Source organism: Sphaeramia orbicularis, chromosome 20, assembly GCF_902148855.1.
Source record: "Sphaeramia orbicularis chromosome 20, fSphaOr1.1, whole genome shotgun sequence".
NCBI lineage: Eukaryota > Metazoa > Chordata > Actinopteri > Kurtiformes > Apogonidae > Sphaeramia > Sphaeramia orbicularis.
This window is the reverse complement of record NC_043976.1, coordinates 12,552,302-12,566,580: the sequence shown is the minus strand read 5'-3', so window position 1 is coordinate 12,566,580 and position 14,279 is coordinate 12,552,302. Positions and strand designations below refer to the sequence as shown.

The following is a 14,279-nucleotide window of genomic DNA, read 5'->3' as shown; positions in this document are numbered from 1 at the left end:
TAAAATAAAAACATTCACAAGGTCAGCTTGTTGTTTTTCATCATAACATTTGTATTACAGTATTATGTATGGTTTGCTAGTGCATATATGTTAAATTTCTTTGCATGTTCGGAATAAATGACTAAATCAAATCGAATCCATCTGTCATTTTGATGTGCTCCTCGGTCGTTTGGAAAGGCCTGATGGTCCAGCAGCGTCCATGGAAACCCTCTTAAAGCTCTGACTGAGGTTGAGGCTAGAGGGAGAATGACACCGAAGAGTTAGACGTGGATTAAACCAGAAGAATAAAACACAAACAGCCCAGATAGCAAAATCATTATGGCATAAATCTGGCATGCCATTTTGGCAAAGTTCTGGGCAGATGTGTGGGCCCAAAATAGGCAAGCCAAAATCAAACCAGAAGGAAGCCAAAATTCACCCAAAACTAATTGCGGACTTCCAAAATATAGCCATAATTGTCCCAGAAAAGCCCCAAATCCCCAGAGTCCAGCCAAAAAGTAGCCAAAACTGACCCAAAGAGAGGCCAAAAGGAGTCCAGAATTCACCCCAAATTTGAGTTGATTCTGCTTTTAAAATGAAGGGGTTTTCTTCTGGGAAGAAATAACTGCTCTTTGCGCAGTGTTTTGGCTTAACAGAAATATGCCAAAACACAACCAAAAAACGTCCATTATGGAATAAGATGTTGCCGCTCTTTAGTCAATCTTCTGGCTTACCATAAACATCCTATACCATCCCTGTACTCGATCCCGCTCTTTGCCCAGTCTTTTGGTTAACCACACATATGCCAGAACTCAGCCATATACTGCTGGTGCCTCCATATCTATTATGGATAACCTTAATCATACCACAGTTAAGCCTAAAGGTTTTCATAATGCCTAAAGAAAGCCAAAAATGCCAAATGTATGCCATAATACTGCCAAAATATTTGCTATCTGGGAGCCTCCTTTACTCTGTCGTCATACCAAGTTGTTCCTCCACTTCCTTCAGCTCAGCCATTTTCTCCTCCATTTCTCGTTTCTTCACAATTAGAGTGTCCTCTTCTGCTAAAACCTGTTCGCATTTGAGTTTTGTGCTTTCTCGGTTCTGCAGTGCTGACCTGTAGCGCATGAGCAGTCCTAAATTATAGAAAGAAAAGAGAAATTATAACACTGTGAGCACAAACAAACCTAACATATCTGTGTTTGAGACCTCACCTATCTGTTCTTGAAGGCTGAAGTACTGCTGGGGTATGGGGGCTGCGAACATGTTTAACCCCTGAGGTGAGGGGGCTCTATTCTGCGAACCCCCCCAAATGGCGTTGGCACCTATCCGGTCCCCCTGCCTGGTTAGGATGGTGGGACACGACGTGTGGTTCTGCACCAGCTAAAGGCGACAGCACATTCATCAGCACAAGCGGCAGCAGACGAGTTAACATACAGGGGTTGGACAAAATAATGGAAACACCTTCACCTCAAGATGATAATGCCCCAATCCATACAGGTAGAATTGTTAAAGAATGGCATGAGGAACATTCTAATGAAGTTGAGCATCTCGTATGGCCGGCACAGTCCCCAGACCTCAACATTATTGAGCATTTATGGTCAGTTTTAGAGATTCAAGTAAGACGTCGATTTCCACCGCCATCGTCTCTAAAAGAGTTGGAGGGTATTCTAACTGAAGAATGGCTTAAAATTCCTTTGGAAACAATTCACAAGTTGTATGAATCAATACCTCGGAGAATTGAGGCTTTAATTGCCGCATAAGGCAGACCTACACCATATTAAATTATATTTTGTTGATTTTTTAAGGCGTTTCCATTATTTTGTCCAACCCCTGTATGACAAAGGCTTCACTCACTGTCCGTCTGTAGTGGTTTGCAGAGTCCAGGTCATCCATCAAAATAGTGTCTCCAAGGAGATTTCTAAACACTGCAGAGGAAACACAAGCAGGAAACTGTCAGACCCCCTGAAACAAATCTAAACAGTCACAATTAAACTGCTCATGATTTAAAAGACACACATTCATGTACAATACTGTAGAATTAAAGAGAATAAGGTCTGACTGGTAATGTTTGTTCTCATATTGTGTCTTTATTTAAAATTTACTTAGGGGGTCAAATGAGTGGCCATTTTTGTCAAAAAAAAGTTGTAAGAAATGCATAGAACTGTGTTGAAATAATGCTAATCCATTTGTGCACAGACTACTGATATTATTTGACAGTGGAAGCTCTATTTTCAGAAATATTGGATTTTGAATAGCACGTGTATGTGAAACTTTTGCTGGTGGACGGACGTGACATTACCCATGATGATCTGGTCAGTACCAGTACTTTATTAGGAATAAACTCATATACTTACTATTGCTAATTATCCTCTTATTCATAAATGTTAGTATTGTGGATCTAAAACAATAACAGCTGACACAAAAACACAAAATGTGGCAGTGGACGGATGTGACATGGTTGTTACAGATCCCATCATACTGATGCTCAGCAGTCATGTCACCGTTTCCACAAATGATCCCTGTGCAAAAACTAGTATCAGAATTATTTATTGTATAGTTTATCATCATACTAAAGAGAATAACAATATAGAATTGTTGAAATGCTTATTATTAGAAAACTGTTGATTTAAAAGTGACGTGTGACATTCTTCATGTATGTATTGGCGTAACATAAGCAGGATGGATCAGCACCATACTCCATATTGAACGTGTAAAAATAAAACATGTGATATGTAGGATAGAATCTTGTAAGAAAAACTGGAGAATTTAAAGAATAGAATATTTGTTTTTCAGGTAAATTTAGTTAAAATATAACTTGGCCATTTGTGACATGAAAATATAGCATTAATTGTGATGAAATTGGACATTTTGAGCTGAAAACATAGTTCATATGACCATCAACATGTTGAACAGAACTGAAATCCTGTAAATTTGCATAACTTGCATTTACCAACACAAAGTTCATTTGGGGATTCACTTATGTTGATTTCTTATGCACAAAGACATAAATAAGACCTCTAAGCAAATTTTAGCCGTTATTTATTTATGTAGGTAGATATATATATATATATATATATATATATGTACACACACACACACTAGCAGCATTGTACCCGTGGTGCCATTGTACGATAGCGTGATAAATAGAACTTGTCTGCCACCACTATCCCTTTGTAAACTACCATTTAATCAGCATTGTGCAGGTCATAATTGGAACTGTGAGGCGCATGGGGAAGAGCATGTATTTGTTTGGCCTGTCAAGCATGATGAAATTCAACAGCGGTAGTGAACTGCAGCCTTCACACTGTAGCATCATGCTAGCAGCAGAAATTTCATGAATGGCAACGTAACCACTTCCGAAAATGGAGTATGGCGGCAGGGATGAAGAATTCAAAGTAGGAAGAGAGGCTAAAATCGCCCGGATACCTCACAACATTGAATACGGACATAAAATGTGCCTAGTAGATAGTCAGGTACGTTTATTCATTTGGTGAGTTCTGTGAAGGCTGAGGAAATCCGTACAAACGCCCTCCTGTGCTAACATCGATCGATCGGACACAGAACATGCATTATAGTGGTATATATCCTGATATGTGTTGTTGAAATCGTCTCCAAGTCTCTGGATATACATATCATTTTTTAAACTATTAATCACGTTTCCTTTGCATGAGCAAACAGGCTTACGAAAGAAAGGACCACAATATGGATTTAACGTACAAAAATACAAAAACCAAGGCACTCTAATTTTAAAATGATGTCCTGTTAAGTATATATGCTCAATAGGCCTCACTGAGCCCAACACATTTCAGACTGCTGGTCTTCATCAGGGGGACAAATATCTTGCACTTTACATGTTCATTAAACACCTTCAACGTTTCAACACAACAACTTGAAACCACTGTTCTGTCTTGTTTTTTTCAGTCCTCAGCCATCCAGAGGACCAACGTGCTGGTTTAGTATCTTCTGTCTTTGGGGTGGTCTGCTGCCTGTCACTACCGGATCAACTGACCATTTGCGCGCGTGCTGGCTAACTCTGCTTGGACAACTGACCCAGATGTGTTGGCAGGATGTCAGAGTCATTCTGAGCTGCAGATGGGTTAATTGCATTAAAATTTTAATAAGAATCATGATGATGGATTAATCTGCGTTAGCATGTTATTCTGACAGCCTAAACTTTTTCTTTTTTCTTTTTCTGCTGTGCTGATCATTTCTTTCCTCAGGGTACTAGCTCTTTATCCATAAAAACTCCAGACTTAATCCAGGGTTCCGAATTCTTTTCAAAACTGCTTTTTTCCCTAAGACTTTGACTTTATGTGCTTTTATACTTAGTGCCTACTTTTCAGTTGAGGATTATACCTGTTGTGATAGTAGAAAAGTTCTTTAATAAATGTATGAATGCATCATTGCAGTATTTGTACAGACAGAAACATTTTCAAAATATATGAAAATCACGAAGTGCATGGATATCACAAACAAGGACCAGATTCATTCCAGTACCAACTGGTTAGCGAAATCATATCAATCAAACGCTCTATACTTTATGAAGACTTTCACACAAAATTCAAGACTTTTTAACGCTTTCAAGACCTGCGAAAGAACCTGTTTCCTGCCACTTTTATTATCCTGAAGGAGCGACTGTAACACCCAATAATTCCCCTTGGATGAATCAGTATTCTGATTCTGAAGACACTCATCAGTAAATCAAGTAAATCACCACTACTGTGATGTTGGATCCCAGGTGGAATCCTTTATAACGGAGAGTTTATGTATGTGTGTGTGTGGGGGGGGGGGGGGGTATAGAGGAAATACCCCAACAACAGCGAACAATGAGACCTGGGAAATCTCTGGAAACCAGAAAAACCAGCACACTTAAAAAAAAGACTCATACAAATCTGCAAAAAAATCAAAAACAATGACCAGGCAAATGTTTACAGCGACCATGGGAAACCATCTGAAATGTCTCACCGATGTCACAGCTCTCCTGGTGGTTGGGGAAAATGAGGCGATCTTGCAAACACTGGGTTCCCAGGGGGATCAAACAGAGCCCGGCCGTTCCTTATGTGTGGTAGTGGTCTGCAAGTAATTCACAATGTAGCACAGAGACTGAAGCAACTGGAAACTCTACTCAAACAGATGCAAATCCAGGCATTACTTAGTTCTACAAAAGATATTTACAGGACATTAATGGATCATTAACTAACTTTAAAGTTCATTTTAATTTACAGTCTTTTATTAACAGCTTATTAACAGTCTGGTTTGACCAGTTTAAATGTAAGTGTCATGAGGTAACGTTTATTATGATGTGGAGCTGCAAAATAATGACTGATTGATTGATGCCTGATGTCTTCTCATTAATTTGATAGAAGTAGCTTTAGAGTCTGCACAGAAACATCCTTTATCTGTAGTCCTTCAACTTGGATAAGCAAGACATTTAATGAGGAGGAAAACATGGAAGAAACCTCAGGACAATAATACAATAGATGGTCTTTTTATAGAGAAGGCCTTTGTTGCAGCTGTTGTCTCAAGGCAAGAGGTTTTTTTTTTTTTTTTTTTCTTCTTTACTGATAAACCCTTTTTTCTAAAAGAAGTCAGTGTGAGACAGAGCTACTATGAGATCTATGAATGACTGCTGTTCCAGCGCTTTGACAAAACCGTATTTGCAATTTTTGTTTTGTTTTTTATCAATTACTAGAAATTTCAGGCGACCCCACGGTTAAAAAACACTGTTTTATGGCAAAAGGAGGGAGACTGTTGTCACGCCAACTGATGAGGAGGTAGACAACGATGTCCAGTAACTAAGGTTTCAACTTGGGTTGAATTTTTGTATTTCAATAAGTGCCCTATAAAGGGTTAAAGTAGTGTTTTTCAACCTTGGTCGGGACCTCATGTGGGTCCCCTGGAATTCGAATGGGATCGCCTGAAATTTCTAATAATTGATAAAAAAAACTTAAAAAAATATATGGTGAGTTGAGAAAGACAATCAACACATAAAGACATGACAAACTGTAAAGCTGAAACTGAAGCACTGTGGTTCTGTTTATCTGTCAAATGTTCATTGTGGTCAGTTTCAGATGCTGCAGCTCTTTCATAATTCATAGTTTGAGTTCTTGTTTGTTCAGTATTAATTGTCAGCCTTGTAAATCCAAGCTGGACTGACTGTACATATCCTGACCAAGGAAAATCAAATTCTCACTTTGTGCAGTAATCTACACCTGGCTTTTCTGCCTCCGTCCATAATAATATACATTATACAGACTAAATGTCATCTAAAATTAACGTTTATTTACACATAGTACAGCAAACTATTACATGGTCAAAAACAAATTAATTTTAGCCAAAAAATGTCTCAGTTTTGAATGTCTGGGGTTGCCACAAATTTGTGATGTTAATATGGGGTCACGAGCCAAAAAGGTTGGGAACCACTCGATTAAAGTCAGATGACCACCCAAACCCACCTTCTGCCTCCTGAAACGTAAACACTGTCTAGAGCCATGACCTGCTGCCTGCCCCCCGTGTTCCTGTAGATCATTTGTGCTGCCGCCGTTGTCTCGTAATGACACAATCCATGGAACGGCTGATGTGCCAGGAGATGACCCAGGCAGCATCATCCTCCACCACCAAGGCCAGATGTCCAACCTGCACACCAAAGGTCAAACGATGAAACCTGCGACAGCTTCGTCCAGTTTTACTAATGAAAGCGTCCTATGTCAACATTGTGGTTTTCTAATGTTCGAAAAAGATTCTCTATAAACCTTAACACTGTGATGAGATACTGTACATCTGCATCACAATTACTCCGGGTCTTGTGTTAAAATAAAAAAAATATTAGAATGATGTGTTATTTTAAATACAAAAACTTCTGGAAATAGAGCTTGAACTTGAGACGGTTTCTCTGCTTCTGGACCTTCTATAACTGATGCATATTAGCAAAAACTCTATAACGTTATGGCAGTCTGTGCTTGGAAATAGATTCTAAAGCAGTAGATTTCGGGTAAAGCCCCCTCAGTTGTGGAAATGGCATAGGATATTAATGGAATACACACCCCTGGACTTTCTGACCCATCTCATGCACTACAAGACCAATGCCTTTGAAAGAATATGGAAACCATTCCTTGACTTTATTAATGTGAACATATCTATATAACAAGTGCATTTGTCAGTGGACGATACAAAGGTTTGGAAAAAAGGCTGAGATTCTGTCCTTTGTGCTGTAATGTTTGTGTAGGCGATGAATTCCATGTTTTATTTGAATGTACTAATGTACAGGTTGTTGAATTTTGGCTAAAGTTTTTGCCAAAATCCTCAAAGCATCCATCAATGTTTAAACTTTTAATGCTTCTTCAGTCTGAACAACCAAAAACAATCCATAAATTAGATGCCTTTTTGAAAAGGGTTTTACCTCTTTTCTATTAATTTGCTGTTATTGAATGTGTATTATTTCTCTGTTATGACATGTTTGTGCTCCACACCATGTATTTGGTGATGAGCAAAATAAATAAATTAAAAAAATAACCATCAATATTTTTTTTTTTTGTTTTCACCAAACTCTCATTGTATTGTACACTACATAATGTGTATTGTACCTCTCATCAAGGTTATAATAGTTTTGGATTTTTCATTATAGTTTAGTTTTATTTAGTTTTGACTTTTTTTTCTCTAATTCAGTTAGTTTTAATTAGTTTTTAGAGCAGGTTTGCTAGTTTTTTATTAGTTTTCATTTTTTTCTAAATGCTTAGTTTTAGTTTAGTTTTTTTCATATCTTTTCTCTTCTTCTCTGTCGTATTCAATTAAATCCCAGACAGGACTCTGCTGCTTTCTCCCAACTTTAGTCTCCATGTTTCCAGGTAGAGTGGGGACCAGAAGACGACTGGAAACCACAAGTGACGGACCGTTAAATATCATATGGTGCCGCTAGCTAAAATTGCTTGAGCGAAAAAATCACTTTCATATCAGTCCGACATTGACAAAGATGAAAATGAAGGGAAGTTTATCCATAATTTTTATATTTTAGCTAGTTTTGTAAACACACAATACAGTTTGTTAGTTATTGTTTTTTTCTTTTAATTATAGTTTTTATTTATTTCAGTTAACGAAAATGTTTTTTCAATTCTAGTTTTCGTCATTTCGTTAGTTTTTGTTAACAATAAAAACCTTGCCTCTCATTTATATGGTACCTTTTTGACTACTACCCAGCTTGTTTTTTTCTGTTTTATGTGTGTTGGAAAAACAAACCAACAAAAAAAAAAAACCAATAAACACATTAACAAAAATAAATTTCTCCTAATTTCCTGGGTTTTTGCCAGCAGAGGGTTTTCTTTCCTATGACATTACCTTCCCTAAAACGTCTGCTGCCCTTGGAACGGATCACGGATGGAGCATTGTCTTCTGGGTAAACGACTTATCCTCTCAGCTTCGTTTCTCTTCTCCGTTATCAGTCCGTCAATGGCTTGGGTCTACAGAAAATCACGTAATGTTAAGCACATGTAATTTTGAATTTGTGAACTAAATGTAATTATAAACTGCTGATGTAAAAAGCCTCTCACAGATACAGTTTGTGGTATGTTCAGGTTCATCTGTTCAGCTCTTCTCTCTGGGTGGCCTCTGTAGTACATGCACTGTTGTATTTAGCTGATACAGAAGAATAACTCAATTAAAAACACATTTGAAAGCAATACATAAAACACACACAAAAACACATTGGACCCTCATATTTTTTAGGTAAAACTACTCCATCGAACAGAGAATTAAAACATGAAATACTTAACTTCTTCTAAAGCTTCTAAAAGCTTAGACTTTTGGTAATTCTGATGAGACGATCATTGATTCCAGTATTAGGAGCCTTTGAGAATTGAGACAATTTTCTTGAAAAAGTCATTTATACTCTTAGAAGAATAGAAAATATTGAAGACCCAGACACAAAATCAGCAAACAGTGTTGTATTAAAAGAAAGAGAGTAAAGTCTTACTGGTCAGTAAATCCTTATATTCATTACGTGAGTTGAAAAAATCTTGATGAACATTAATAATATGTTTGAGCTCATCCTTCTTCTTGGACAGCTCAGACATCCTCTGCTGGTTCTTGGAATCTAAAACAACAGACAAACAGCACAAGATCAAATCCTGAACTTGATATAGTGAAATGATCAAATAGTAATAAGACCCATTTGCAAATACTGATAAGGGACACCTGGTACTAAACGGGCCCCGGGGCCAAATAACTAAAGACTACAGTATTGATAAACTCCAACGTTAACAGTTCTCGTGACGGCACTGGAGACAGAATAACAGAGCACAGGTTTTCTCTGTGTTATAAGCAGCGTAACGGCCGTCTGGTAAATGTTTCTCAATAAGACATTCATCTGTGATGTGTTGTTGTGACTTTCAGTCCAGATGACAGACCTGGGTTTGGGTCAGATCTGAGCAACTCAAACACACAGACCAGGAAATGGCAACGAGAGTTCACCGACAATGTGCCTAATTAATCAGTAGTAACAAAAAAGAGTAGTAGGCAATCTAATAACAATGAGCTTGTAAAAAATGATAATTGGAATATATCATTCTAAAAAATACAAAATTATATCATCTCTTTACAAAGATTTAATGGGGAAGAGAGGCTGGAAAAGCCTGGAAAAGGCTATTACCAAAAAATGGTGCAGATTAGAACCACCTATAACTAACGACTGGATACAAACTGTGATTGGAATATTTGAGATGGAGATTCTGACTCATAGACTGAGGAGTGAAGAATAACAGTGTCAACAGTGATAAATGGAAGAAATGGACAATTTCCACTTCAGCGTCACACTACTAAAAACAATTGTCAGTCACAAGGTTATTATAGTCGATGTATCCCATATGTCCCCCATGTTTGTCTTGTTTTGTAAAATAAACAATAAAAATAAAGTTAAAAAAAAAAAAAGTAGGCAAACCTGGATTAATCAATGTGTCCAATAATGAAAGACAGGAAATAAAGTAGCCACCTGAAGTTTAGGAAGTAGTGGAGCTGTGCATAAAGCCCATTACACAGAACACAAGTCTTATATAGACCTGGGCAGAAAAATGAGGAGATCAGGCAGAGAAATGCATAGTTTGACTGTTAAACACATCACACTCACTGATCTGCCTTGTGATTGTTATGTATAAAAAGCTGCTAGCATACGTTTAGCATTAGTGTGTTAAATCATTAGCATCCCAGCATAACTGTCCAAGTCCTATTTTGGCCAAATTGTGAAATCAATATAACTTTACTCTCCTAACACTGCAGATTCATTTTATGCAGATATTACAATTTGGCCAAAAATATGGCGTAGGCAATTATGCTATGAGGCTAATGAAATGAATGCTAAGCTAGAATCCACCCTGAGGATTAAAAGTAATGGTAGACAGGTTTTTTTTCCTACTGTGGATCCGTTAAAGGAGTGATATTTTGTTTTTTAAATGGAATTATGCATTTTAAACCACTTCCCTGTGGTCTATATAAACTGTAAATGCTATGCTTGGGTCTGAATTCTTCATTAATTCAACTCCACAGGTCCATCTTCAACCTATTTCTGACGAATGACACGAGACAGGTCGTTTTGAGCACTGGCTCTTTAAATGCACATGACCCCGCCCCCTCCAGGTTGTTGACTGTGCTCTGTCCCGTTCAGCCGGTTGTGTTCATTAATACAACTGACAACTGAACATTTTAGGCAACCAGCTTGAAGTTTGGACATATTTTCAGTATGGTCTACAACCACTGCTGCTGACAAACTATGTCGTACTCGGAGAAATGTTCGCCAGAAGTCTTGACCTTATATGTGCAAATGTGTGACGTAACTAGTTATCGATGTAACAAATTAAGCAGGAATTAAAACAAGTTGTAGAAAGCCACTCGATATTTACCAAAATGAATATAGAGATAGCTTTGCAGCACCTGGAGGGTTCAAATTCAAACTTTATGAATTATTAGGGCCCAAATACACAAATGAATGAACCAAAGACTAATAAAAGTGGGTTTAGCAAAATATGACCCCTTTAATAAACATAAATATGAAATGGTCAGAGCATCATGTGATCAGTCATTCCTAGTTTCATAGATCAGAGATGGTAGATTTAAAGAACTACTACACTGTCAAAATACTAATGAAGTCCAGCATCAATTATTCTTAAAAACAATGCACAACAATTTTATTTTACTGCAATTAAGTATTTCTGATATTTCATTTCACATTACTATCATAAAGTCAGAATCTGTGATAGCGAGTATTTCAAAAACAATGCTGTTGCTAAAAACTTGGGGAAATCAAATCAAATAAGGCTTACGCTGTCGGGGTCCAACAGTAAGGGTATGTCCCCGAAATCCCCCAGTCCTCTGCTATATAAATATATCATGATAATTGTTAGACAATCGGTATAAACTCAATTTGAGCTACATCGACCTGATAGTGGCAGAATAATGGTCACAGAACCAATTTTTCCACCTAGTGAATGAAAATGATCCCATATGAACTCTGGACGGTAGCGAAAGATGATCATATGAACCACTTTTATTGTTAGTATATTATTGCTTGATTTATGTCCAAAAAACTGATTTTCATTAAAGCGCCCCCATTTGGATGACTTCTAATACTCACAGAGAAGCTGAAATTGATAGGGTTCTTCCACTAGGGGTCCACTATGTTGGTTATCAAGGAGAAGAAATCTAACAAATCTGTCTGAGTTATCATGTTCACACAAAGGATATCTGGTGGTGGCGTCATTCGGGGTAAAACCATTATATCTCCAGAACTAGATTTCGGGGATATAATAATTCTATTCTTATTTCTTACAGTTTTGTCCCTGCTGTTATTTCTATTTTAAATAACATTTGATGCACTTTTTTTGCTTTAATTCTTGGGTCCTGGCTTATTTAACGTGGTCTTAATTTATTTATCATTTATTTATCTACTGTCCCTTCTGTTACATTGTATCATTTATCATGATGTTTTTATCATACTTTTTACAGGTTTTACATTGGCATTTGATGGCTTTTATTTATTATAGTCTGTTTTTATCTTTTATTTTTAGTCTGTTTTAATCATGATCAGCGAGCTGCTGGGAGTACCTGTACATGTTTTTGTCTGTGCCATTTTTAATCTGTCCCCTGTACACTACAAGCAAAAAGTTAAGGATATTTCTTTTTTTTTTTTTTTTTGCCATTTGTAAATAAAACAATGACTGATCATTAAAAAAAAAAAGTGTTTCAATTCAGTTCACACACAAAAAGTAAAAAGCACTGTGCAAGAGTCCCAACTGAAAAAAAGCCCAAAAATTAAAAATATCCTTAACTTTTTGTTTGTAGTATATGTGTCCTGTGGTTTTAATTAGGGATGCACCGATACCACATTTTTACAGACCGAGTACAAGTACTTACATTTGAGTGCTTGCAGATACCGAGTACCAATATGAGTACTTAATAATACCATTAAAGTTCTTTGGTACTTTTGAAAATGTGCTCTATTGTCGTTGTTATTAGTCTGACTGGAACACAGTGCTGCTACTGACATCCAATGCATTGGAATGAATGTTTCTCAATCAATCCACCAGAGGGCGCTGCTCTTAATTAACCATACTGGACAAATACCTCAAAGAAGAGTAATGTTTTTAGAGAAGAAGAAGAAAGTCAGTAATAGTAAACAAGGAGATGACAGAAGTAACACTAATGTGATACTAATGTTGATACTGATGAGTGTAGATGTCATAAATCTGTCAGTAGGTTTTCTCTAACTCACAGTCGCTCTTTGAACAGATCCTCTACTCCACGGTACCCGGTGGTATTCTCCGTATTGGTACACATCTGCGAGTACCTGGAAAACGGATGGAATGTACGCAGAGGACGGACAGAATACTCCGTCCGTTTCCGTCTGTGTCTTTAACGTCACTTTTGTCACCGTCATTTATTTGGAAAAATCTCCACACTACTATTACTCCTCTGCTGCGTACCTGCGGCACTAAACTGCGAATGTCACGCTGCTGTAAGCAGTATCACTGCAGTTGTATCGGAGTACTTTTACAAGTACAAGTACAAGTACACACGCTGAGTATTGGACCCAATACCTGATACTGGTATTGGTGCATCCCTAGTTTTAATGTTTTTTGTGTTTGAGATACCGTCTCCAGACGGCAGAACAAATCTACCTACGGGCAGTGTTTTTCAACCTTGGGGTCGGGACCTCACGTGGGGTCGCCTGGAAATCAAATGGGGTCACCTGAATTTTCTAGTAATTGATAAAAATAAAAAAACATTACTGATAAAAAATATATGTTGAGTTGACAGAGACAATCACAATCCATAAAAGACATAACAAACTGAAGCTGAAACTGAAGCACTGTGGTTCTGTTTATCTGTCAAATGTTCATTGTGGTCGGTTTCAGATGCTGCAGCTCTTTCATAATTCATAGTTTGAGTTCTTGTTTTTCCAATATTAATTTACAGCCTTGTAAATCCAAGCTGGACTGACTGTACATATCCTGACCAAGGAAAATCAAATTCTCACTTTGTGCAGTAATCTACACCTGTATAGCAAACTATTACAAGATCAAAAACAAATAAATTTGAGTAAAAAAATGTCTCCGTTTTGAATGTCTGGGATTGCCAGAAATTTGTGATGTTAAAATGGGGTCACGAGCCAAAAAAGGTTGGGAACCACTGACCTACAGGTATTAATAAAGCCACCTTGAACCTTGATTTGAACGGTAACCCTAACAATAATCAGTATGAATAAGGTAAAATCTTAACGCTACCCATTCCTACTAATACTGATGCAGTCCTCAAATGACAATGAAAACATGAGAACTCTGTTTCATACCGTTGTAAAAGTGGAAGGGAAGCTCAAAAGAAGCCAGACTCATGGAAGCCATTTGAAGAACAGGCTCAAAGTGGAGGATGTATATGCTGCCGTTCTCTCCGGGGCTGTTCTCCATGATGGTTAGCTTCTGTGGACGTTAAATGTACAACTGCTTTAAATGGATTGTAAAAAAAAAAAAACAAAAACAAAACAAAAAAAAAGGCGACGGTGTGTTTTGAAAGCTAGTATTACTCACAGAGATGTGGGCTTTTCCATCTAACAACACAAACTGTCGGCTGCGGGTTCGTCCTTCAAACAAAGGGAGGCTGGAGTTGTACCCTCCATTAGAGCTCTCTATAGAAACCAGCACTTTCCCATTCAGGTTCTGCCCGCTGGGTTACCATACTGGTCCTGGAACCAATCAGGCAGCGTTAGAAAGCGTGTACGGGAAGTGAAATGTGGAGGGTGTTTCAAGGTGGGTCTTGTGTCA

General features: G+C 37.6%; 1 pseudogene; it reads right to left on the bottom strand.

Moving 5' to 3' along the window:
- LOC115411710 (structural maintenance of chromosomes flexible hinge domain-containing protein 1-like) overlaps positions 1-14,279 on the bottom strand; it is a 33,782-nt pseudogene continuing 19,503 nt past the window's right edge.